The sequence below is a fragment of the Alexandromys fortis genome, unplaced genomic scaffold, assembly GCF_014885135.2.
Source record: "Alexandromys fortis isolate MF-2015 unplaced genomic scaffold, M_Fortis_MF-2015_v1.1 scaffold_89, whole genome shotgun sequence".
Classification (NCBI taxonomy): Eukaryota; Metazoa; Chordata; class Mammalia; order Rodentia; family Cricetidae; genus Alexandromys; species Alexandromys fortis.
In genome coordinates this window covers 7454842-7482624 of record NW_026067973.1, presented here as the reverse complement: position 1 = coordinate 7482624, position 27783 = coordinate 7454842, and the positions used below count along the sequence as shown (strand labels likewise).

Below are 27783 nucleotides of genomic sequence, written 5' to 3'. Positions count from 1 at the left end.
TCGATTGATATTAAATAAATAATTTACTAATACACTTTGAAGATTTAGAAGACTAAAAAAAAGCCAAACCCCAAATCAGTAGACAGAAAGAAATAATAAAAATCAGGGTATAAATCAATTTAAAAAATATTACAAAGACTCAATGAAACAGAGAGTTTGTTCTTTGAAGAGATAAATAAAATTAGCAAACCCTTAGCTAAACTAATCAAAAGAAAGAGAAAGAAGATCCAGTATAAAATTAGAGGTGAAAAATAATAATTTACAACAGATTCTAATGAAATTCAAAGGATCATTAAGGCATACTTTGAAAGACTATATTCTAATAAAGTACAAAATCTAAAAGAAACGGTTAAATATGTGCCCCACCAAAATTAAATAAAGAGGATATAAACCGCTTAAACAGATCTATAACCTGCAATGGCATTCAATAAATGATTATAAATCTTCCAACTAATAATGAAAGCCAAGATTTAGTATTTCTCTGACACAAAAACTAGGTGAAGACAATATAGAAAAAGGAAATTGTAGGCTTATCTTCACGATGAATGTGTATACAAAAATAATGTAAAACCTGACAAACCCACTTTAATAACACATCAGAAAAATCATTCACCAGGACCAAGTTAGCCTGTATTTCAGAGTGCTCTGTTTTATCCCTGATCTGTTATGGTCAGGTTGGCCTTGATGTTGCTGTCATGGGCAAACTGTTTCTATTTCAATGCAAGACCACACGGCCGTACTAGCAAATAAAGGCCACTCTGGCCATGGGCTGTGTCCTCTTCCTCAGCCGAGAGGATTTCCTGCAGCACCTAGAGTGTGTGGAGACCCAACTCCTCCCCTGCTGCAGCATTCATGTCTACAGTCCAACCTCGGAGGGGAAAGGAGAAAAATACTGGCAGTTTCTTTTCCTTTTTGTTTCCTCGTGTCTTAACAAAATACAGTTGCTCCTCTTAACCAAAATCTATGTGTTCTGTGTTTTAAAAAGTACTAGAAACAGTCTCTGAATCCTGCTTCTAAATGCCCTGGAGAGAGAGGGATCACTTACCAGCTCAGAGCACATGACTGTAGCTATCCAATGAACTTTGAGTAGGAGGGAAGGCTTGTGCAAGGCATTTTATTTGGCAGGCTCATTCCACAAAGAGGCAAAGTCCTCAGAGAACGAGTGATGGAATGAGAACAGGAGAATTCTGGGAAGGAGGAAATTGATTCCTCCCACTCCTGCCCAGATGACCGAAGCAGCAGGATGTAATCTGCCCCACTGAAAAAAAGGTACTGAGCCACATGGCTCACATAGATCAGAAAAATGGGTTAATCAAGATGTGAGAGTTAGCCAGTGAGAGGCTAGAGCTAATGGGCCAATCAGCTTATAATTTATGGAGACCTAGTGTGATTTTCTTTGGGGCTAAACAGTTGTGGGGGACCTGGTGGGAGGACAAAAAAACACAAACAAGCCAGGCCCATCCATGTTACAAACGAGGTCATATTTTGGACACAGCTTAAAGCAGGAACAATTTGCCTGGAGTTTATGTAAGTGATCCCAATAATAAAGTTAATGCTTTGCATGATTTTTGTGCTTCAGAGTCAAGCCATTTCTATGATAATTTTTAACCTCTTTAACTGCTTAAGAAAATGGATACTGCTCATTTTTATTTTAAAGTGAGAAAGGTAAGGTCAGAGGAGTTAGACTTTTTCTGTGTCTATACTACTTTATAGCCCAGCATTGAGATGAAAATGAGGTCCCCACACCATTGAAAGAGTGAGACAATTCTTCCCAAATCCTGGGGCATGGTAAAGAGAGATCAATGGGAATTCAGTCAAGGTGAGATGACTAGGGAGAGACTTAGCCAGTTTCCCATTCATCTGTCTTATTCTAAACCCAGGAGAGAAGCAGGGGGAGACCGGAAAGTGAAGGCCAGGGGTGACTATGGAGGGAATAGAATTGTTTTTCATATAGAAAGGGAGAGAGGTGATGGGAAAGACAAGGAGAGCTTCCTAAGACTCACTGCGCCTTCTGCAGTGCTTGGACAGTTTAGGTAATCTATGGGCACGCTCTCAAGGATAGAAACCTCATGGATCGGTGGGGGATGGAGTGTGGCTAGGAGTGGAGAGGCAGGAAGCCAGGCTGAGAAGGTCAGTTCAGTGTCGCGTCAGCTGTGACCTTTGCACAGTCCTCTCTTTATACAAATATTAAAGGGATGGCCTTACTTAGGCAGAAATAGAGAATAGCAGAAGGACCACTGGACACCCATTCCAGCCTTCTAGTTCTGGGCTCTATGATTTTAATAAGTTCTTCAGCGTCAGGAGAGCCTATACAGCTGTCTCTGGTGGTACACTCCCACCCATTCCCAAGGGCGACAGACAACCACTGTGGGTTAAACTCATTGCCTAGATTACCTTCTCAGTAGGTTATTCTCCTAGCACATCCCAGAATAGTCCAGCATGGCTTGTGGAGTGTGACACCGCAGCTATGATGGATGCCATGGTGGCTCTCTCATCAGTGGCACCCTAACAAGACACAAGCTTCTGCTTGACTAAGTGCGATCTCACTCCCAGTAGAGGTTCAGAGGATCAGTAGGCCAGGCAGGTGACTCCTTCACTTAGCCCCAGCACATTCCAAAGTTCATCAAAGGATTTGAGAGGAGTTTCGTATAAGAATCAAAATACGCCCTATCAAAAGAAGGGCAAGCTTGACAGTGTTCAGGACATTTTTCTTTTCTTTTGATATTTCCATGTAAAATGTTTTTTTTTTATAAGGGACAAGCCATTAATTTCTGGCTTATTACCTGGGAGTTGGGGTTGATTTTAAAGGATTAACACATAAATTAACTCAGGTCTGCCCTTGAGTGGGATCACAGATGTCCCCTAGCCATGGAGATCTGAGCTTCTATGTTGGTGGTTAAGAGAGCCAGACGATAAACACTGAAGTCCTCACATAACACTTGTCCATCATGGGTGTCTTAGGGCAGGGGTTTCCCTTTAGGTTTTTCATTGGTAAGGCAGGAAAGCATCCTCCCATCAGTATCCTCTGTGCATCACCACCCACCACACAGTGCAAGGTTTATCAAGGATGCATAGTTGACTTAAACAAGGCACCTCCCTGCCCGTGGTGTTACCCTCAAAGGCTAAGCACATTGACCTTGTCTCTAACACCCCTCCTTTTGTGGGTGCTTTGCTGTGAAATTACCTAATCCCTGTCCAGTGCGTCATCCTCCGTTTGCTGTGACAGCGATTTAATCTCACCCATACTCCCGGCACTGTTACCTCTCCCTTCGCTTTCTCCCCTTCTCTGCAGCCATTCTCAGTACAGTCACCTGAGTCCCAAAGAAGGATGAGGATTAGAGAGAAATGAGCAGACACTCTCTGTTCAGGAAGGTACAGCTATTGTTTGGTGACCAAGGTGTTGCTCTGGTGACCTGAAGTCTCACTCTCAAAGCGTTGTCCCTTTCCTTCTTCTGCTATGACTTCACGGTTTGTAGGCCATTCAATTTGCCACCCACACTGCCCATCATGAGTCCCTGAGCCCAGTCCCTATGTTGGAGTCAAAAGCTAATTTACCATGGTGCCAGGATCATTGACTCCCACACCTGCACAGCCTCCTGACCTCTGGGCTAACAATCGCCTTTCATCTCAAGCAACAACAATGATGTTTATCCTACAGAGTTACCTATCTGAAGATCTACCCAACCTCCCTCCACCCCGGGTCCTCAACTAACAGACAGGACCGCTTTGCTACAGATCTTTGCCTCACCAGTAGCTCATGTTGATGGGACTAGACTCTGGATGGACTGCTACGCTCACGACGAATAATGAAAGAGTTGTGTTTATTTCCGGAATCCTTTCCCACAGGCCTCAGAAGAGCTGCTTCCCACATAGAACTGCAACTTTCCCTCGGAGGACTTTAAAATAAGACGTCTGTTCCCCAGTCCGAGTCTCACTTACTGCCTGGTTGCCTGGTGGTTGTAATGATGCTGGTGGAGGCTATTAGAATTTTCCCCAGCCCAGGTGGACTGTGGAAACATTTGGCTGATAATTTTTCTTTTTAATACATAAAATAAATCCTAGCTCTTTCCACCGGCATTTCAGGTTTTAGGTTTCCATGGGATTACAAAGAACAGATAGGCTACAGCTTATAAAAAAAAGAATAGGCTTAAAGACTCCCCCACCTCTCCTCTCCTCTCTCTCTCTCTCTCTCTCTCTCTCTCTCTCTCTCTCTCTCTCTCTCTCTCTCTGTGTGTGTGTGTGTGTGTGTGTGTGTGATAAAACTTACCCTTACATTATGAACAGAAAGGCTAGGTCCATTCTATTCAGTGGCCCTGAAAAGAGTTTAAGGCTTTGGGGTGCTGAGTGAAGAAATGAGGGACACCCCTCCAGAAGGCCACAGAGAGGATGTCTGGTGTGCAGCCAGCAACCAATCTACTGCTCATACCATAAGCAGTGTTACTGATCTTTAAAAATGGGATCACTGCCTGGGAATTGCTTTCATAGAGCCCACATTCTTCAGAGATGGTCAGTTACCCAGCATACCAATACAGCGCTGAATTTATATAGATAAGAGGGGCAGGAATTATTTCAGCTGTTAGGCTAGACACGTGTACGCTATGCCCCACTCTCAGTCAGGTAGTTTCTTTACCGAGCCCTGCCAGGACAGTTTCTCATTCCCGGACAAGCTCTGCAACCACCACCTAAGGTTTCCCTTTAATGCTACAGGGCTGAATCGCATGCTTTGTTAAGTGCCATGCCTTCTATGTTGGAACGTACTAAGTTTTCTTTATCATTTTTGGGAGGGCGAGGACCTTTAAGCATAAAATCTTAAATCTACGATGGCAGAAATGGCTCCGAGCCGGCACCAGTGAAGCGTGGAGGAGACATGGAGCTGGAATATCCCACACTCCATCGGCACTATCCCCTGGGGACCGAACTCAGAAAACTCATACCTTGAGAAAGCCACCATAAATATTTAGTGAGCTGATAATCGAGGCAGAGCTGATGGAGAGCAGAGGCAGTAAATTCTGCTCCAAGACGCAGGAGAAATATTTTGCTTGGTTGAAATAATTTATGAGTACTGTGGGGGCAGAAGAGACGAGGAGTGGAGAACTAGAAGTCGTGATTTGTTATGATTCTTATTTTCAGGACTTGAATTTATTCCAGAGTGTTTTCTGTCCACTGTAGCATTGTGTGTGTGTGTGTGTGTGTGTGCAAATCATCTGTCATATTCTTAAATCATAAAAACAATATACAAAGCAATTTCGTGAAACCCTTATCCTGGGTTGTATTTCAAGATCTGACTAATTTTGTTTCTACGTTGCCTGCCCTTTGAACAATCAGTACAGGGATCCTCCACTGCAGTCTTTTAAAACCTTCACATTATAAGCTTCTGACTCTGGGCCTAAGGTTTCAAAACCCTGAGAAGGCAAGTTGGTGGCAAAGGAAGCAGCTGAGTGCTAGCCAGCACAAAGGCAACTACCAAAGGCCACATGCTAGTATAAAGCCGTTAGACTCATGGTGTGCTACTCAAAGATGCCCATTGGGGAAAAAACCACCTCAATCTGCCATTACTCAAGAGCTAGCCATGAGGTTCTAGACAAAGTGTGACCATCCTTAACTCTGAAGATTAAAAAGTACCTTTATGCTATCTGGAACATACCAATGCTAGTCAGAACCTAGCTGAACAGCCCAATGTTTCCCCAGTGCATTCAAGAGTATTTGTTTCATACACAATGCCCTTGAAACAAAGGATCTTTATTTCCTGAAGCCGGGCAAGGAAACTCTCTGACAGGTTCATAATGCAGAGACTCAGAGATGCTCTGCAGAAAAACAGTTGATCTGTGTCAGGTCCAAAAGGAACCCTGGACAAATGGCTAACTGGTGCATGCAGGCCTCCATGCTTGCTCAGCACTGGAAGTTCCCATTACAGAGTCCTTGCTGTTATCCTGGCTCCTTTCCCAGCTTTTTTCCACATGTCCCCTACCCTAAACTTCTTCAGTTCTTGGGCTTCCCTTCCCCTAAGTTCTCAATCCTTCATAATTCTGCCATTTCAGCCTCTCTCTCACTTGGTCCCTTCTCTTGCCTCTCTCTCTTCTTTCCCTCTCTCGCCCTGCCTCACCACTATGGCCGGGTTCAGTCTCCTGGGCCATGTTCAGTCTCTATTTTCTCTCCCTGCTCTGGACTCTTTCAAATACCTCTGGCTGTGCTCTCCCTTATGTCTACAATAAAACCCTTCCACTCCACCATACCTTTGAGCAGCCATGTCTTCATTCCACTGAGTCTGTTTTCATTTAACCCAGACCTTCCCAAGCCAATTTGACATCTAACTCTTGTTGATGGTTCCCTTCCACTCACCAGAAGGAGACCTGTATCCACCATTCCTAATTCTGAGGAGCTCCAAGGAAAGTTGCCATCTTGCTCATTTCCAAGCCACTTCTCATCATGCTCCCACTCTCTTGCCTCTCTTTCTCCTTGACTCACCTGCCAATTCCTGTGAGGTTTCTGAGATGCCCTCAGATGGCCACCTGCTCTGGGAAGTTTCCCTTGTACCCCTGGTCTGATTGAAACTTCACTTTTCTGTTTTCTTTAAACATCTGCATTTCTCTGTGAGCACAGAGGACCCTGAATCGAGATACAAATTCCAATGTATATACCTCCCCGCAAAAAGATGGTTGAACAGAGAACATACTTTACCTCACTTTGATTTCTTAGCATCTAGCACAGTGCTGAGGCCAAACAAAACAGTTGTGGTGCATAAGGGAGAATTAACTGAATAGTATGTCTGAAACAATAGAGCTGACCTCCGCAGGGCCGCTCCTGCTGCAGAAGGCAGTGCTTATATTCTCCCTGGAGTATCATCTTTCTGTGGACCCTTTCTATCCTGGTGCTCTGCTTATAGAATATTTATTGATTCTCCCACAAACCTACTGAATATAAACAAAAGAACATACAAAAAATCTCATTTGATGCCTGATCCTCTAAACAAAACTGATTTTGAGGTAAATATAGACCCAGAAAGCCCCAAAAGCAGCCCATTTGTGTTTCCCCAAAGACAGAATTTTACATAGCTAATTAGGAAGTTGACATTGACAGTATTTGTAGACATTATTCAGAATTCTTTGTGTGTGTATGTGTGTGTGTGTGTGTGTGTATTGTAGCTCCTTGCAGTTTTCTCACTTTTATAGATCGCTGATACCAATACACACATGTGCACACACACGTGAGCTGCCCATCAGCACAAAGACCTCTTTATGAGAATCAATCATGGCTAGCCACCAACACACACAGCATCTTCTGATCATCACTTGCAGGGCAGGACAGTCATCACTGGAGTTCCAGGTCACTGCCATCCAGGAGTAAGCAGTGGCTGCCATGTATCACCTGACCAAGACTAGAACATCCCCGATTTCAGCAGTGTTAGCAGAAGGTCCACAGTGTCAAAGGCCCAGGACAGTATCTCCAGCAGAGCAGAAAAGAATCAGACCCCATCTCACGCCCCACTTACCTCTTCCAAGTGACTCTCATGCTATTGCAGCTCAAGAGTCTAAGGGATAAATGTCCTGTCTTGAGAGGAAAGGTTTCTTTGGGTGAGAAACATGGAGGAAAACCAGTGTCCAGTGAGTTGACCCAATCCTGGGTCTCTAGCTTGTTCCCATTAACAGAAGGATGAAGATGAGGAGCCTGTTCCTAGCCACTCAGCAGGCAGAGGCTGTGAACTGGGAGATCCATCTGCCAACACTGTGCCTGGCCCAGGGATAAGTGAAGAAACAGCAGCAACAGTAAGGGGGTTTAGACATGGATCACTGTCTACATGCCAGGAAGCATTTAAGCTCAAAACCTCATTTAGCCCTCAGACCTAAGATCTCTATTTCATGCCCATATTTATTCCTTAGTCACTTTCCACCCTGCCAGGCGTGCAGCAATTGAGAAGCCTTTATCACAACCCTTTTCACAAAGGTCACCAGCCTGTGACTCTCCATCACAGTACACACACAAAGCGCCTCAGCACCAGGAGATCTTCAACATTGAGTTAGAAAACCTCCTTCCGCCCTGTGGGTTCAGAGCCCATGCCCAGGACCCATAGGAACAGGAATTAAGCTCCAAGCATATTACCTTTGCTTTCAGCTTTGTTCTTCTGCCTTCCTCTCTGACATAAAACTTTCTTTTTCATCAGCAAAAATAATTCAGAGTCATATTTGACTTCAGCAAGATCATACACTAACTTTTTTTTCATTGCTGAATCCCAGCTTGACCTAGCAGGCCTATCCAGGGACTTTTAATTTGAAGCCTCTGACTTTTTGTGTAGAGAAGAGAGAGAATTCTTTTTCCTATATAAATTCCCAGATTTTACACTGATCAGCTCATCTATCCAGCACTGCTGGAAGAGCCCCCCCACGTGTCTGGGAGGGCTACCCACTGACTGGCAAGGCTGTGCAGCTTGCTGCCTGAAGCTCTTGGAGTGAGGAAACAGTGGGTTTCCCGTTAGCACCCAGATGGTCTTCCAACCTCCTAGCCTCTTTGTAAAAGGCCATTCTGTATCCCTCAGCCGGGTTGGAGTCTCTGTTTCATGGCCATGGCTCAATACACCTCAAGTGACGCACACCTTCCTCACACTGTCAAATTTACCTGGAATCATCCTACCCAATGAGGCACAGCTCTGGACGTTACTGAGCTCCACTGGTTCATTGGGTCCTTGTAGGAAATTAAGACTAAGGTCACTCTTGAGGGTGTTCGGCAAGAGAGGTGGCTTCTTTTCGAAACTGCCACTGAAGTCTCTTCTCCTAATTCACTCTTCTTATATCTACAGAGAATTTCCATGTGGCAGAACTTACTATATCCTTAATATAGCCTAGGGACGTGTTCAGGTGGCCAACACATCAATGGTTCATAGAAGTTTGGTTTCAGCTGGGAAGAATTCTGACTCTAAATCCTGCGTTGTCTTTATCCTGTCAGCATTAAAGGAACCAAATTTCCAGGGTAGCTTTAAAAGGGAGTGAATGAGGAAAGGGTTGATGACAATCATGATGATTCTACTCCCACAACTGTAGATAATAATGCCAACATAGAAATAGGCCCCATAGCCCTGGCCTTGTATTAAAAACAGTCCCTTTCAGTTCCAGGTGCTACAGATGTTCTCCACTGTCAACTTTAGTTGTTGTATCTGATGACCATTGCCAGTAAACTGCCCTAAGGAAAACAAGGGTAATGTGTTTTACCTGTAAAGCACCCCTAGTGGAGAGATGGGGTAGATGAAGAAGGCCAATTTATCATTCAGACTGGACACTTCAAAGAGAAAAGGGGGGTCTTATTGATTACAGAAGTGTGATAGGCATAAGCTTTCCCCCAGGGAATCTGAAACAAGATTCTCCCTCTCTTACGGCATGTGGAAGTCAAATGAAAATCTTCAGAGAGTTCGGGAAGCATGTTTAAGGCCACAGGTCTGTTAAGAGAGGGTGTCTTGTGTTGGAGGAAGGAGAGCTGCAGAGTGTGAACTGGAGCTACTGTCCTAGCTAGGCTATATGGGGCCTCCCTTTCACTGCAGATACGGTATCCAGACCCTCAGCCCCTTAGTGCCCCGCTATCAGCAGAGACATGGGCCCTTTCATAGACAAGAGATGGGTTAGATTTCTAGAAATGTCAGTCTGGTATCATCAAGTGCTCTGGCATCAATCACACAGTGCATCTGAGGATCGCAGGCTGCTGCTGTGTATGTCCGGGGAGGGGTACTATGGCCAAGAAAGCTCCTAGACCCCTTGACTCACACTGGCTCTTCCCATCCCTCACTTCCAGAAGCACACTATTGATGGCATTGTTCTTAGCCGAAGAGTACCAGGTTCCATCAAGGATGCCATGTGCAAGCACAGCCAAAGGACTCAGTCAACAGGAGAATGACAAGTAGTCATGAATCCATTCATTCCCTTACGCTCACCATCTGGGAGTTCTGAGCTGGGGCGTTCTCAGGCTACACAGTGGTTCAATTATAACCTAGGCAGTGTCCTACTTCTTGGGTGAAACCTACATTCTCAGTTCCTATTCACTATCAATCTACCCTTGCCTCAGACTGGACTATTTCTACACTCTGAATCTTTCCCCACTCTTGGCTTCTGCTTTATGTTGTTACCCCAACCTGTTCTATTTCCTTTCTGTAACACTCCATTCAACCCTAAAAAACTATACATTCCTTAATTCACTACTTCTGTAAAGCCTTTACTAAACAGAATTAAGCCCATGTTTCCTCTCTGCATCCATAGCTTCATATTAAAAATTTTAAGCTAGCCCAAACTCAGCTTTCATCATTAGTTCTAAGGTCATTTTGTTCACAGGCAGCAAGCTGAGCTCTGGCTGTTTGGGAAGCCCCTGTCACAGTACTCCAAATACTCTCCATCAAATGAATAATATGTCCAGTGGTGTTCTCTAGACCTGCCATCACCTTTGGGTATTAGTACTGTGACAATATTCTGAATTTATGAGAAATAGGATCACTCAGCAGCAACTGGGAAGGGCTCAGTAAATGCTCCTTTTACAAACAACTTATAAAGTCTTAGAAGAGGGCAATAGTAATGCCACTAGACAAATGAAAAACAGAGGTGTTTGGGAAAATAAACTAGCTTCTCGGGGTCAGGATGATTTGAATGTAGATCTATCTAACTCCAAAGCCTGTGTGCTTTTTATCAGTTCTTTGAGGGCAGGGAGGGTACACGCAGCCCTTGCTGCAGTGGACAGCACTGGACCCTGCTAACGTCAGTTTCTTCTGTACCTTATTCTAACCCACAGAGCCCCTCAGTGTGTTCTGGGAGTCATGAGATGAAGGTAGAGAATTTTGATCCTCCTGTGCCTGTACTCTCTGATCCCAGATACTTACTTCCACCTACCTGGTGCCCCAAGCCCTCTTCAAAGCTTTCCTGCCTTCAGACTCCAGCTCAGAGGTGATGGGATAAGCCCACATCTCTTGGATGAGTGATAGCTATCTGCCTTCTCTTAACAGTGATGCTTGTAGTTAGTAAGACTTTGTTTACTCAGAGGTTAAAAGTCCACGTGGAGCCAACTTATTAGTGGGAAGTATAGTCCTTTGGGGTGGATGGAGAAAAGAGTCTAGAACACAAGGATGCTGCAAACTTATTGCATGTAACTTAACACATTAGTGACCTCTCGCATCATATAGACAAACACACAACTTTTCCCTCCCTCTCTATCTTCACCTACTCCCTTCTCCCTTCCTGTCAACCCAAAGGCAGACTCTCAGGGTCTTTGCTGGGAGAGGGAGTACAGTGAGTTTCAAAGCAGCAGCAAGTTCTGCAAACATTCAGCCCTCTAGAGTAGCAACTTGAAAACAAATGATATAAAATCAAGGTAGTAGATCATGTTGTCAGGAGGGAGATGCCCTGTAACTGGGTGTCCCTTGACCTGGTAATAACAAGGAGTCAACAGTTACTAAGTGTCTACTGTGTCCCAGGAGTTTCACAGCTATATCATCCCTGTGACAGTTATATATGACTATATATAGCATAACCACCTGGTAAATGAACAAACTAAAGCCTAGATAAGTCTCATCAGCAAGTAACTGGTCTACAACCTAGGACGTATCACTACCAGACGTGCTGCCTGTCTATCCTCGCTCCTTCCAGGCACATCACATTGTTCCTGTTTGTAATACTGCTATTTGAAATTACTCTGGGGAAGATTTGTTTATTACCCCCCCCACCTTCCCATTCCACTGAATACAGTAACTTTAGACACGGCAGAGAACCTGTCTGTCCGCATATCCCTCTGCATCCATGTATACATAGGAGTCCTCAGGAAAGATTTGCAGATGTGAAACGGTAGAGACGGGATTGAAGATAAGCCTGTGTTGTCCTGTGGTTCTTAGTCTATTTTATCTTCCCAGACCACTATTCTCCAGCCTGCAGGAACAGATGCATGAGAGCAATGGTGCTACTTGAATATTGAAGTAACCCACAAAAGGAAGCTATTGCTTGTGTCTCCTCTTCCTTAATCGCTTTATCCATCAAAGTCACCTCCTCTAGGGAAACCAGACCTGTTATTGGCCAATGGTATCTTTCCTGTGTTATTCTGACAGAATTTTTTTTCTGATATGGTCTTCACAGTTTTCACTGTTTAATTTTAGGTTATAGGTTCTCATTCTGTAGCCCACACTAGAAATGACTGTGCACCTCAGGCTGTCCTGAAACCTATAAACGTAAGCGTTCATTCAAGCGTTCTGATGGAAGGCGTAAGACACCAGACTGACAAGAAATTCTCATAAGAAATGAAAAAAAAAAGGATTCTATCAAGCACTGGGAACACCCACAGTTCTGTGAACTCATTAGGGTTCAAGCCAAGTGTGTGGTCTGGGTCTTGGCAGAGGAGGGCTGCTTGTTCTTATTCATGATCCAGTGCAAATACCCTCATGGCCCTGGGAATAACTGCAGCCCAGAGGCTTCATTTAGCACCCATAAGTTTTCACAATGACCAGATAGCACCAGGGCTGCTACCTTGTTTTTCCCTGACAAGGGTCACATCCACCGCCAGTATGTACTGTTAGCAGATTCTGAAAGCACCAACTCACCCTATCTAAAAAGGAAAACCACAGGGTGTAGTGGTACCTACTTGTAATCCAAGTACTTTGGAGGCTGAGTCAAGAGGATCAGGAATTCAAGGCCAGCATTGACTACATAACAAGTCTGAGGCTCTGGACAACAGGAGTCTCTGTGTCAAAGAAAAAAAGTATTTAAAAGGATGGTATTGTAACAAGATTATCATTACATTATGAGAAACAGTCAGAATAATTTAGCCGGGCATGGTGGCCAAGCATATCTCTATGTAACACCAGTGTTTGGGAGGAGAAGAATGGAAACATTACTACATAGTGAGTAGGAGGCCAGCCTGGGATACATGAGGCACTATTTCAGAGAGAGAGAGAGAGAGACTGGCAGGCTGGTTTTTCTGTCTACCAATATTCTGTCTTTGCCTTGTTCTCCATTGACTTCTTGCTTTAGACTTTGTAGTAAATCACTTCTGCTAACCTTAGGGTTGTTAGTTATCTATATGCAAACCAGGTTCTATGAATGTGGCTTGAACTCTTTCAGGTCCCATGAGGCCATTCAGTGTTCAACAGCCATCCTGCCCAGCCTGAAAATATTAGCCTATCCAGGCCAAGCTTGGCGTTCTGCTCCCAGGCCAGCCTGAAGTCTAGGGAAGGAGCAGGAAGAATGCATTTGGTAAGTCTATGCACATCTCCAGATGATGGATGTCAACATAAGTGTTTTGGCCACAACTCCCTTCATGAAGGAGCAGCAATCTAGCCAGTGAGTCACCATGAGAACTAACAAGGCAACGACCCATAAACATCAGAGGATGGTCACGTCACCGTGGACTGGAATCACTGAGGAAGACTGTGGACTTAGAAGGGATCTTAGGCAAAGTGCTGGAGAGCAAATGGACTGTTGATAAATAAATAGTGGAGAATAATAAATAAGGATAATAACTAAGGCAAAGGCTCGAGGACGGAAATGTGGAGGTGGGAGAGGGGAAAACAGAGTGTGTAATTCTGGAGGGTGGAGTGACTTGGCAAAGGCCAGAGCTTCGTGCAGAATACTGGTGAGGAACGGGACTGGAGAAGGACACAGCTGTGTAGCATATGACTCAATAACATTTACTTAACCCAGTTGAAGAAGAGATGGAATGTTTTACATCTTGAAATCTCAGTGATTCAGGTCACAGGGAAAGAGTTTGCAGCCATACCTATATTCTTCCTTGCTGGGGATTTTGTTGTCTATTCCTTACGTATCAGTGTATCTCTAGAACAATTCTTTCTCTGATATCTTTCTTGAATCCTCTCAAGGTAACTATAGCCACTGTCTTACCTTCAGTTACAAAGGATATGCCAAGAGGAAATGATAGGGGAAGGACATTGGTTAATTATAATAAAGAAACTGCCTCGGCCCTCATAGGACAGAAAATTAGGTAGGCGGAGTAGACAAAAGAGAATTCTGGGAAAAAGAAGCTTAGTCGAGGAGTCGCCATGATTCTCCCACGCCAGACAGATGCAGGTTAAGATCCTCCCTGGTAAGCCAGCTCATGGGCTACACAGAATATTAGAAATGGGTTAGAACAATATGTAAGAGCTAGCCAATAAGAAGCTGGAACTAGCCGGGCCAGGCAGTGTTTGAAAGAATACAGTTTCCATGTAATTATTTCTGGGCATAAGCTAGCCATACAGGCGGCCGGGTGCCGGGGACGCAGCCCTGCCGCCGCTCCTATCTCAACAGATGGTGCCCAACGTGGGGCTAAATCCACTTAAAAACCTGAGAAGGCTTAAAAATAAGGGAGAGAGAGTTTAACAGAGATTTTTGCTGTTTGCTGTTGGCGTGCTGTAGAGAAATTTTCTGATTCAGCAACAGCAGCAAAAAAAAAGCTGCGTCATTTTAAAGCTGCGCGGCTTCCTGGGGCTGCCAGCATGAATTCTGGCTTTAAAGCATTTCAAGGCTTTTATGGGACTGGATGTTTCTGTTCCCACTTGGGATCAAAAGGAGAGTGCTCTGAGACCGTGCCGATGGCTCAGCGTTCCCCGCCTGCACCTGGGCAGAAGGCCGAACCAGGCTTAGGCAGGTGGAAGAGCATGGCGGATTCCTGCCGCCATACAGACTGTTTTCAGACTGCGCAGTGCTCTGCGTGTCAGATTTGGCTTTAACTTGGATGAAAAGAGTTTCTGTGCTGCACACTCAGTCTCAGAATTAAACTGCTGATTGCGGCTCCAATGTGAACTGCTGTGTGCCTGGAACTGTGCTCAGCTCAGAAGCACCAAATGACTCTGAGGCAGGAGCAGCTTCTCCATGCTGAACTATGCTGATCTCAGGCAGAAACTACCGTAATTACCTTAAAACTGCGCAGTTAAGGTTTAGACTGGGCAGGACACAGGCAGTACCGTATTACCTGTACATGGTGCAACTTAAGTTTTTAAGAACTGTTTAACATTTTAAGAAATGCTCCTGGATAGTGAAAAAATTACAGATTCACAATAAAACAGATTCAGACAGACCACTAAATGGATCACAATGTTGGATGAGTGTACGTAGGCTTGAGAGAGAAAAAAAAATATAGAGAGAAAGAATAAAGTTAATGCCCTTAAAAAAAAGGGGATAAAGTCTTTAAAGAGACAGAGTACAGATAGTTATAGATTAAGAAAAATAAAGTAAATATAAGCCACATAAAAATGGAAAATTCACAGAGAGTCTGGATTATGTACTTTGTGTTTTCTTTAAAACTTTTGACTGTGAAGGAGCTAAGTACAGAGAGACATTTCATTATATGGGCTGCTAAGCTGAACCTACACATATGTTCTAAAGATATCTTGACTTCAGAATTTAGATCTAAGGTTATGATGCTTTGGAAAAGTCCTTCTTTTGTTTTTACAGAGGATGAGACCCTGTGGATTTCTTCTATTCCAATTTGGTATGATAGACCATGCCCTCCTGAATGGTTGCTGTGAACTCCTTCAGAAAATTGCTTCGCTCAACTGCCAACTGAGATGAAACTAGCACACAGGTTATATCATAAACAACCTAATTAACGACGCCCCCATTCAGCAGAAAGCAGTTTGGAGAGAAAAAACTACGCCCATGTTCCCAAATATTGTTTATAAATGTTCTTTTACATTTAAAGGGGGATATGATATAGATATGAATAATTTGCATTGGTATGGATTTTATGGTCAATTTTGTTATATGTATATGTATTTTTGATCTTGATTAAAGTACTGTGATTGTGTAGTTCATTTAAAAATGTAATGTATAATTAGGAAATATAGGTTGTTAATGGATAATCATCGCTAATAGTTAAGCTTGTAGTCATGTTAATTAGATTTTCTAGATATATAGAGAGATATTTCAGTTAGATAGGCATTCTTCATATCTCTGAAAGACTGCAGAATATGGCATTTAAAATATTTTAATAACTAAGGACTTTTCATGACAATGAGACACGTCTACTCCTGGCAGCACCAATCTACTTCAAGAGGAAGATGGGCATTGAAGAGGATCCTTATGGAGTTTGATAGTCATTTGGGCAAGAAACTGCTCTTTCCTGGACTGTTGCATAAACTGGACACAGAGAACCTACAGAGAGAGGACTGCTGAACTTGCCTAAAGGTGAGATGGTCTTTCGGGGTTCCTGATTCATGAAGGAGTCTGCAAGACATTCTGCAGGACACAGCAGAAAGTGACTGAACTGTCTTTGAAATTTCCTGCTTCATGGAAATGTCTCTGGATACCATGGGCCTGTAGGCCAAAGATGGATGCCCCAACGGTACAGAGGAACTTTGGGTGACTGTCCAGGCAGTGAGATGTCTCTGTCATTTCTAGAGTTTTATTATTTCTTGTTTACTTAGGTAGTATTATATCCTTCTGGAGTCTTTGATGGAGTTGAAAAATGAATAGATAGTTATAGTTTTCCTTAGTTATGATAAGAGATAAAATAGATATAAATATTGTAACTGTAATTCTTACTTGATAACTATTTTGTTATATGTAATTTTGCTATGTTAAGTTAAAGCCTTCTTTTTTTTTGTTTAAACAGAAAAAGGGGAAATGATGGGGGAAGTACATTGGTTAATTATAATAAAGAAACTGCCTCGGCCCTCATAGGACAGAAAATTAGGTAGGCGGAGTAGACAAAAGAGAATTCTGGGAAAAAGAAGCTTAGTCGAGGAGTCGCCATGATGCTCCCACGCCAGACAGATGCAGGTTAAGATCCTCCCTGGTAAGCCAGCTCATGGGCTACACAGAATATTAGAAATGGGTTAGAACAATATGTAAGAGCTAGCCAATAAGAAGCTGGAACTAGCCGGGCCAGGCAGTGTTTGAAAGAATACAGTTTCCATGTAATTATTTCTGGGCATAAGCTAGCCATACAGGCGGCCGGGTGCCGGGGACGCAGCCCTGCCACCGCTCCTATCTCAACAAGAATAGCTTTGTCTCTGGTCTTGGCTTCGAGATTTAGACTCTAAATCCAATTGTTTGATAATCATCTCAATATTTCTTAAATAGAATAATATATTCTTGACAGTACCTAACTGATTTTTATATTTTCTGCCATTCTTATGGGTAATATCCTTCCTTCCTTCCTTCCTTCCTTCTTCACTTTCCTTCCTTCCTTCCTTCCTTCCTTCCTTCCTTCCTTCCTTCCTTCTTCACTTTCTTTCCTTCCTTCCTATCATCCTTCCTTTCACCCTTCCTTCCACATCAATTAAATATCTTCTATATTTTGCATATCAAATGAAATGGCAATTTATCTTTTGATAATTCATAGTATAGTTAAACAGGTAGATAAATTCAATAGGTCTTTTTATTACTTAAAAATAATATATTCCTTACAAAAATAAATATCCATAACGTACCAAAATAAATTAGAGATTCACAGCTTTTGAAGAATCCATTCACTTATTCAGAGGTTCAAAAACTGCCTCTTTCTCAAATATTATTCGAGTAGAGCCTTAGATCTTGACACTAATCAGACAGAAAAAAAAAAGGAAACAGCACTAGTTTGATTAGACAGGAAGAACAAATGGATAGATGTTAGTTTATAAAGAGAGTTTTTATATTAACCATGATAAAAGCCCTCACTGTCTACCCATCACTGGCAAGAGCTATCCACATGCTATTTATATGACCTTCAAATCATCATTTTACAGAAGAGCACAGATTAGAAGTTGACCTGGAAGCCCATGTTTCCCTGACTTGAGAACCTGAACAATGGAGAATGATGAGAGACAGAGCTGTAGCACTGGGAAGAAACAAGAGCCCACAGATTCTGGAAAGAAATGAGCCATTGTGCTACACTTCTAGAAAGTGACCTTACCTGGAATAGAAGGTCACCTTTGGAGTGAGCCCAGGATTAATTTAGGGGTAGGAGACCTCATGAATGAGATGATACAATAGGGCTTCTATCGTTGGCCAGGTGAACTTCTTGACTCCTGTAGTACAAAGTAGAAAAGAATGACCCTGTCATGACTTGAGTGTTGGGAGGTGGCAGGATTGATAACACTCTGGAATTTGAAGAGCCCTGCTTTTTAAATATTACTCTGCATTTTGGGGGGCTATGTGGTGTAGTATTATTGGGTGCCTGCATTCCAGATCTTTCTAGGTAAGGTAAAATTAATAAGATACAGCCGCTGGCCTCAAGGGAGTCCTTGATTAATGATGGAGATACAAAAACAAAACAAAACAAAAAACAAATCATCATAGAGAATAAGTCCGAATACTATATATGGACACAGCCCAGTGGCCTACATCACAGGCAGGCTTCTTATAGAAGGGTTGGTCTTCATTCCTTGCCCTCAAAATCTAAAAAAGCTGATGGTAAGGTATTACAATATAGCCCAGGCTGACCCCAAACTCAAGAACCTTCTGTTTTTGCTTCCTAAGGACTGCCATTACATATGCCATAGACAGACCTGACTTGCTGTGGGACAATGGTCTTGTAACCTGTAAAGATTTGTCACTTGTATTGGTTTAATAAAATGCTGATTGACTAGGAGTCCAGCAGGAAGTATAGGCTGGGCAACAAGAATAGGAGAATTCTGGGAAGAGGAAAGGCTCAGTCTGAAGTTGTCGCCAAGACACAGAGGACACAAGATGAGAACGCCTCACTGATAAAAGGTACAAGCCATGTGGCTAACACAGACAAGAATTATGGGTTAATGTAAGATACAAGAGTTAATAAGAAGCCTGAAGTAATAGGCCAACCAGTTTCTAATTAATGTAAGCCTTTGTGTGTTTCTTTGGGACTAAATGGCTGTGGGACCAGGCAGGACAGAAACTTCCATCAACACTGGCTAAATGAGGATCCACACTTTGAACAGCTGATTGCCCTGTGCTTCCTGACCCTCAGCTACTTCTAACTGTCTCCATAATTTTAACTTAACTCTGACATATGTTCTTTTTATTGTGTATCATATTTAATGTCCTAATGGACTTGTTCATGCAATGCATTCTCTGGGTACTCATTGATTGTCAGGCCTTGCATCAGGCTTGGTTCTTAGAGAACTCCTGAAGCCAGTTAATACTTTGACTTTGGTTTTAAAATGAGAACACAGGGGTAAGGTTTCTGGATGATACTCAAAATATTATGACCCCTAGTACAGTAACATTAAGAAAACTAGTCTTCAAATTCCTACACTGTGCAGTATCCATCACCAGGGTGGTTCATTTTGTGCTCATGAACTGCAAGAATCGATATTGTGAAAATGGTTATCTGACCAAAAGCAATCTACAGAGTCAATGCAATCCTCATCAAAACATCAATACCATTTTCACAGAAATCAAGCATTTAAAAAAATGAAAACAGAACTAAAACTGTCTAGGGGATCAGAGGGAACTCAGGAATAAAGAGAGAGGAGAACAGGAATCTGGCTGGATGAAATGCCCTTATGTAGTCTAGGACCACATACAATGAATATGAAACAATGAGAATCTCAAAGCAAATGTGGTCCACCCTGGGTCCAAATGGATGAGCAAGAGCCTGAGGCAGGTTTTCCCTTGTGGGAGAGAAGCAGCATTCTGCTCTAGCAATACTGCTGTGAGGTGAGAGTGACATTGTTCCTCTCTCTCCAAGACCTCACTCCAGAAGGAGGTCACAGGCAGGGGGTGACAGACAAGCCCCACAAGGCTGCCACTATTCAACGTGTCTGGGGCTCAGATGATGAGAACAGCTTGCAATGTTCTTGTGATAAAGCCTGAGAGCCTTAATGGACCATTTCTAGGGAGCACAGCTTGAGATCTTGCCAGGCTCCTAACCTCCTCTGGAAGGGCCACTCCGTACTGATTCTCAGCAGAAGCTTCCTGAATCAGCCAGAATGGGAAGAAGGGTGTTGGTGGGAAAAACTCTGGGGAAAATGAGAAGTCCCTGTGAGGGGTACCTCCCACAGGACTACAAAGGCTTGAGCCCAGTATGCGACCTAGCAGGGCTCACTTAAGGAATGGAAGAGTGAGCCTATACAGAGAGGCTGACAGGCAGGAGAGTTCCCTAGGGAGTTCAGAGGCTCGGGTCTCATTAACGTCTCACAGAGGGGTTTCAATGCCACACCTCTGGGGCTGACTCCCCGCTGCTTCGGGCCTGAAGATCCTGGGAGAGAAGAACAGAGACAGAAATGGCATAATTGGCCCTATTAGACCACCAAATAAAGGCACTTCAGAAATTCTGTCACATTTCACTCTCGTACCGCAAGAGCTCTGAGCAATCAGATTTCAACCTGAAGGAGCTGTCAGTCACCTAAATCATGAAGCTATTTCCAATTATAGCATGGGAGGGGAGAGTCAGTTTCCCTACAGATGGTTCTAAAGCTGTCCCCAAATCACAAAACGCCAAGCCCAACTCAGTTTTCAATGGTAGTCATGAAATTCAGCGCCAGCACACTAAAAGCTCATGCCCACGTACAAAGGAAGAAAGGAACTCATTCCTACATTCAGTGAGCTATGCGATCTCTCTCAAGTCATCCAGCATTGAATTGAGCCCAACTGGAAACCTCTGCTTTGCTTCAGCATAGAAAGAATTTGAAGTTTCTCTTCATTCCTCTGTCGAATCGACAGCCAAAAGTCAGAGCCCAAACTCGCCCTTAGAAAGCAAAGCCTTGACTCGTAGGCTCCCTCAGAATGAGAAAGGGCTTTTCTCATGAGCAAGCTTGTTCTCACAAGTTAGATAATTGTGATAAATCTCTGGGGTTTGGACGCGTTTGGAGAACGCTCTGCAGGCCAGGGCCATTGAACAAACTGAACTGTTTAACCTTGTGGAGTTTGCACAATTTTCACCACAAGTCTGCTCAGAAAATGGGAGCTGGATCTCCAGATGCAGAGGTTTGGGGCTGTGGGCCCAGTGCCCAGCCACACTAGGAGGAGTCGTGGTTAAAAAAAGGCCTTGAGATATGAGCAGGGCCCAGAAAACATTCCAGTCGGAAAGACCCAAGTGATCACCGGGAGTTTGCAACTGAGATTACAACCGAAGCAAAAGGGGGAGGCAGAACCGTCTGGAATCTCACAAGTGTTTCTAGGCCATTGGTCATCCCCCTGTTGCGGGGTTACTGGAGCTGGAGCACCAGCCATTTCCTCCTGTCTCACTGGACCCAGCTGCAGAGCAGGCCACCATTTCCGAAATGGCCTATTTGCTGTTACTGCTCATCACACAAAGCTGATCAAATGCCAAGAGGGTCAGAGCAGCCCCTGGCTTACCAGGCCCATAGAGACGAGGAGGATGGGAGTGTGCAAGCTCAGGGACCCAGGCTCATGTTCGCAGTCAGTCCGGTTTCCATGGCCACAGAATGGCACTTATTTTTCCTTTCGTTTCTTTTTTTCCTTTTGTGCATTTTCTAAGACAGATTTTGATTTATCTTTTTTTCATTTATTTTACATACCCGTCACAGTTTCCCCTCCCTCCTCTCCTCCAGTTCTCCCCCTCCCATCTCCTTTCTACCCGCACCGCCCCCCCAATCTACTCTTCCTCTGTTTCTATTCAGAAAGAGGCAGGCCTCCCATGGGAGTTAACAAAGCAAGCTATCAAGTTGAGGCAGGATCAAGCTCCTCCCCCTGCATCAAGGTTGAGCAAGGCAACCCAACTTGGCGACTGGGTTCCCAGAAGGCAGCTCTAGTGCCAGGGACAGGTACTCATCCCACTGCTAAGAGCCCCACAAACAGACCAAGCTACAGAACTGTCACACACACACACACACACACACACACACACACACACACACACAGAAGGCCTAGGTCAACCCATGGATAGAGAAAATGTGACATTTACAAAGTGGATTATTACTCAGCAGTAAAAAAAAAAAAATGACATCGCGATTTATCCCTTTTTAGATTAACTGTTGTTACTTAAGTGATATTCTGTGCACTATCATCATAATCTGATAGACTTACAATCTCCAACACAGCAGTTTTAGAACATTGATGGTTTTGATAAAACTTCTGTGGTTACATTTATTTACGGTTTATTGTTAGCTAACTGAATAGTATAAGTATTTCATCTTGACCCAAGAAGGAAGTCTACTCTTAAACATGCAGTGAAATCTGATATGAACAGGTGGGGGACACTTCCTTATTTTACGAGCTATCATTACTCCTCATTATATTTACTTTTGAGTTGGCAAGTAAAAATTATATATTAATGGTGCTCCATATGGTACTCTGATATATGTATGTGTTTATGGAGCTTTTCCTTTTATAGTAAAAACACCTGGAATATGTTCTTAACCTCTTCACATATATAATATATTCATATTAACTATGGTCTTCATGTTGTACAATAGATCTTTTGAACTTGTTTTTCCAAGAATAAGATTCTGTGTTCTTTAACATCTCCCCATTCACCCATGCTAGCCTCTGATTACAATTACATTCTAAAAGGCTTACACTCCACATATAATTAACAAAGAGATATTTGTCTCTCTGTCCCTGCTTATTTCATTTTATATAGCGTCCCAGGGATTGATCCATTTTCTCGCAGATGACACAATTCCCTCCTTTTCTTTTTTAATTTTGTGAAATGAAGAGTCAGTTAACGAACTTCATTTTTATTTTAAGAAATGGTCACAGTTACCCCATCTTTCAGCAGCCACTACTGCTGCCAGCCGCCATCTACACCAAGACTAGATGCCCCCGACACACGCTAGCAAAATCCCTCCTTTAAGAGCTAAATTGCAAGCCATGATTTCAAGTTCCATTCATCCACTGATGGACATTTAGGTTGCTTCCTTATCTCAGCTCTTGTGAAGGTTGGTAAAGCGAACATGGAAGTGGAGGTAAATTTTGACATGCTGATTTCAATTTCTTTAAGAAATAGACTTGTTGAATCACGTTATCATTCTATTTTAAATTTCTTGGAAGAAGTTTTATACCACTTCTGGTGTGAACAGGTGAGGAACACTTCCCCATGTTATGAGCGTACTACACATGTATGTATGGATTCTTGCTCCCAACAAGAATTTGAAAAATGTTTCTTTAGAACCTATGGTGGTTTGAATAGGTGTGGCCCTCATAGACTCCTGTGTTTGAGTGCTTGTCCCATAGGGAGTGGCACTATTAGGAGGTAGGGTGTTGTTGGAGTAGGTGTGGCCTTGTTAGAGAAGTGTGTCACTGTGGAGGCAATCAGGGTTCTCTGCCCTGTGGGAAGTCCAAGGACCACCCACCTCCATCCAGGTCTAGTAAGGTGAGCATCCACGAAACTGCCTAGGCTCCCACGAAACCAATAGGTCCAGTAGAATCAAAAAATTTAATTTAAAACAATCTTCTTTTATTTTCATGATATGAGTTTGATGCTATTATCATTCACGAGACGACTGACAACACTTTACCATCCAAGTTTTTAAAAAAAAAATAGGCACATCGCCCCAAGGTCACGATTCTGTGAATACAGCAATTTTATTGATTTGTATCTGTTGAGCCAGGAACAAATCTCATTTGATTATAGCAAGTATTTTTACATGTTATTAAATTTACTAGTAATTATTAAAGATTTTTGTATCTATATTCACCATGGGTAATGGCTTATATTTTTATAGCAGTCTGTGTAGCTTTCATATAAGGTAAATGCTGAGCATAGAAAATGATTTTGGAGGTGTTTTCATGTCCTGAATTTTTTGGAAACAATTGAGAAGGAATGGTACTATTTTTTTTAGAATATTTGGTAGAATTTGGTAGCAAAGTCATCATTTTCTGAACTCATCTTTGTCTTTGATGGGAGATCATTCTTTTAAAAAAAATCCTTTGGACAGGGTTTTATATAGCTCTGGCTGACTTCAAACACAGTAGTACCTGAAAATGACCTGAACTCCTGATACCCCGCTTCTGCCTATGGCGTGCTGAGATCCCAGCTACAAGCATCCATACCTCGCTGGAGAGTTTTTATTACTGATTTAATCTCCTTGTGCATCACTGGTATGTTCCTACTTACTGTTTTCTCGTGATTCAGTCTTGGTAGGCTGTACGCTGCAGGAAATTTATCCATTGGCAATCAGCTTATCCAATTTTGTATATATTTTTTTCACAAATGTCTCTTGGGGTCTCTTTTGCATCCCTGTGGTGTCTGTTGTAATTCCTCTTCTTCTGTTTAGGATTTTATGTGATTTCCTTAACCTAGCGAATGGTACCCAGATGCATTGACCCTTTCAAAGCCAACCCTTCTAGGAAGGCTTCTATTACTCTTCTGATCTCTGCATCATTTCTTTCTACTCTGATACCTATTGTTTTCTGCCCCCTACTAATTTTATGCATTTTTTTCCTAGGTCTTTGAGATTTAACACTGAGCTGTGCATCTGGAACCTCCAGCTTGATACAGACACGTATCACTATAAACTTCTCGCCTATAATTGTTCTTGATGCTACCATACATTTTTGTATTTTTTAAAACACAAAATGCTTTCTGTCTCATTTTTTTCTTAATTTCCCATTTCTGCCCTGGCATATCAGTTGTTCTGGATCATGTTTAGTTTTTCGTGTATTTATGAATTCTCTGAAATTACTCCTCCTACTGATAGCTACCTTTTAAGGAACTATGTTTTCCAGAGTCTTACATTTGTTAAAACTTATTTTGTCTTGCCACCCTAGAGAATGGTCCTCATGTGTTTTGAGAAGAATGTGCTTTCTGCCACTGCTGGATCTGTATAAAGCCCATTTGTATAAACCATAGAGGATGAGGATGAGGGAGGGTGAGGCGAAGTTAGCACAGCACAAGGAAATTCTAGGCCATGCTAATTGAGTTTGATTCTCTACATGATTGAGCTCTATTTAAGGGACTGAAGAAAATACACATTTCAGAAAGATTCTTTGCCTTGATTAGAGAGACTAGCCAGAGGGAGGTAGGGCAGAGAACACTCAGGAAGGTGTCGCAATAACCCAGATAAGAGAGAATTGTCATTAAGTAGGGCACACATTCAGAGATGGTAGAGAGAAAAGCAGGGGTCCCAGAAATACTTAATGAGTCTATAATAATAGGCACATTCTAGAACATGTCATTGGTAAAACAAAATGGTTCCTGGTTTCCCATCTGAGGAATTGAATGCCTGAGACCACTGAGAATAGCTATTTGTGAAGATGAAGGACACCTGTTGAGAAGGGAGTAGATACAGTATGCTCTGAAGATCATTAACATAGTAAGGTTACTTTGAATTTCCTATAACTTGCTACTTTTAGCCTATGCTTAGGTGGCTATGTATCTCATCCCGAATTCTGTGCCCATATTGAGTGTTGTATCACCTGCTTGTATCCTAAATCTGGACTCTCAGCTCTAGATCTCAGTGACTTGGTGATGGGAAACTAATTAGGGGCTCTAGTTTCAGATATGTTTTTGCCCTGAGTCAATGATTTTTTTTTGCAAGCAATTTTTTTTTGTGTGTGTGTGTTGTAGTTCTCTGTAAGTTCTACGGGAAAACATTGTCTGTGCAGGCCTAGGAAGGTGTGCAGGCAATTTTGAGTTGTGCTATTAAAAAGGAGTTTGGGAAGGAAGAATATATTACCTGTGTTTCCTATTATAGTCCAATTTCTAGCATGCCTCCTGCTTAACCAAGTGCTGTTAACAATGTGAGGAACTGAAGATTTAGCTGCAGGCAAGAGAAGCATGAACATTTGTCCTCGATCACCTCACAGGTCAGCAGAAAGAAGACACACAGATAAAATCCTGTGTCTTTCCTCTTCCCTTTCAGACTTTGCTCTTAGTACAGGACAATAAATCTTATGACTAAAGCCATCCTTGTTGACAGATTCAATGGGAAGAGTACTCTCCCTAAGAATTCATTCTGACTTAAGATTGAAAACACTCTGTAGTTTCAGATTTCCCTTTCCCCCTCCATGACTTTGCGTCTAAAGATGATCAACTAGGGAAGGCAGTACCATTGCTACACTGGGCTCTACACTGATGGTAGGCTACTGAAGATGGAGAGGAGACACGCAGCACGATTCCCTAGAACACTTTTCAGAGAGTAGCATAGAGGGTGAGAATGTTCCAGATCATTTTGTGTTTACAATTTGCAGATTATAATCCTCTCCAAATGACTGTATATGAAAGTTCTTGTGTTGGTATCAGTATCTGTTCACTTACTCTGAAGTTACCTGAGGAAGTTCAGAATGGTGCAGCGAGGAAAGAGCATTTCTCCCTTTAAGGGATTGGAGAGGACGTGTGAAGGGCAATTCTAAAGAAACGTGTGGCTCCCCAACTCTATCTCTACATCTGTAATTTCCATGGTACTAATAGATGCACTACACAGTCCACAACATGCATTGCTGACGGTGTTAACCATGGGCTGCCCTATGAGTAGGAAAGGGAGGATTTTCTTGCCAGTTGTGCCAATTAAGTAACTACAGAGAATAGAGAGTATCATGTGAGACGTCTGAAAAGCCATTACCATCCTGAGAGTGAGATGTATGACAACCAAAGAACGACCCTCTTCTTTCTCTTCTGAAACCTTGGTCCAATCATTTCTTCCACCAGGAAGAATTTTTCTGGTGACAATGTTCTCCTGTATGGTGGTCATATAAAAATAACCACCAATAAAGGTTTTACTTTAGAAGAAAGTTGAGAGGAAGAGAAAAGGAGAAAGTGATCACAATCAAATGCAGACGCGAGAGCGCTACCAGTGCAGGCACACGTGGGTGATGGAAACATTGCTCATGTAGGGTAGATATTCATAGGAATGGTTATCTGGAAGTTGCTGCCTCCTCTCAAAACTGGGTCAGGGAACCATTTCCTCTGTGAGATTGAGCATCTTATATAGTTGTAGATCTTAGGCAAACTTCTTAATCTTACCATGTAACAGTTATCCTATTGTAAATGGGGATAATAAAAGTACCTACCTATGAGACTCCTCTTCAAAATTATTTAATAGAAGATAGGTATGATGGTTGCATGCCTGTAATCACTACACGTTGATTCCAATCTAGAAGAATCACAAGTTTGAGGTGAGCCTGGACTTCACAATCGCCAGGCTGAGTTCCATAGCCTGCCTCAAAGCAAAGCGAAGCTACTAGTTTAACAGAAGGATTAAGTGTCTCAAAGTAATTAGAACCAGCAAAGCTTCACACACAGAGAATATTGCAAGAGTGTTTGTTCAAAGGAGGTCCATAAAACTTACATGTTACATTCGCTGTTGCAATGGAGGAGAGCTGAATTGGATGCTTAGGGTCCACAGACTTGACTGTGGCCAGTGCTATCAGCAGCAGTAGACCACGGGCAAAGAGCAGGAGGATAGTGACTGACTGAATAAGAAGTCACAAGCTAAGCCTAATTCCCAGTGAACCCTTTGCATTCTTTTGCTACAAAACATGATGCACACAAAGGGCTAGAAACCATGCTTCTTACTACTCTGCAAGAATAAGATCTTGAGTCATTCTTAGCCTCAGGCAGGTGGACCCCTGAATTCCTCAGACCATGCTTTGGTCCCCGAGCTAATCCCAGAGCAAGATTTAGCCACTACTTCCCTGCTTCATGACAGTGCCTCTAATCTGCCTGAGCTTTTTAAATCTGCTTATAGTTTCAAAGTCACTTTCTTTGTCCACTGCATAGGAGCTCATTAAAAATTGGCTGAATTCTGCTGCAAGAATCCCCGTCCCCTGTCATCTGCTCTCTTTGGCGTTTGTACTGTTATTCAGATATCATGATTTGGGGTCCACATTGTAGTTCCTTTCTTATCTGTTTTACAGGGCTTCATCTTTCATCGAAAGCACTTTTTCCTTCCTTCCCTCTCCCTTTTCCTCCCTCTCTTTATCCTTCCCTAGCCCTCTCATTCTTTCTATTCTGTATGCCTTGTAGCAAGAGTAT

General features: G+C 42.8%; 1 long non-coding RNA gene across 1 annotated transcript; it reads left to right on the top strand.

Moving 5' to 3' along the window:
- The first annotated feature begins 1152 nt into the window (after nucleotides 1-1152).
- Nucleotides 1153-26743, top strand: LOC126510024 (uncharacterized). Its single transcript, XR_007594311.1, has 4 exons — nucleotides 1153-1269; nucleotides 13071-13202; nucleotides 23747-23909; nucleotides 24257-26743. It is a non-coding gene; the product is annotated as an uncharacterized lncRNA (long non-coding RNA).
- Nucleotides 26744-27783: the final 1040 nt, after the last annotated feature.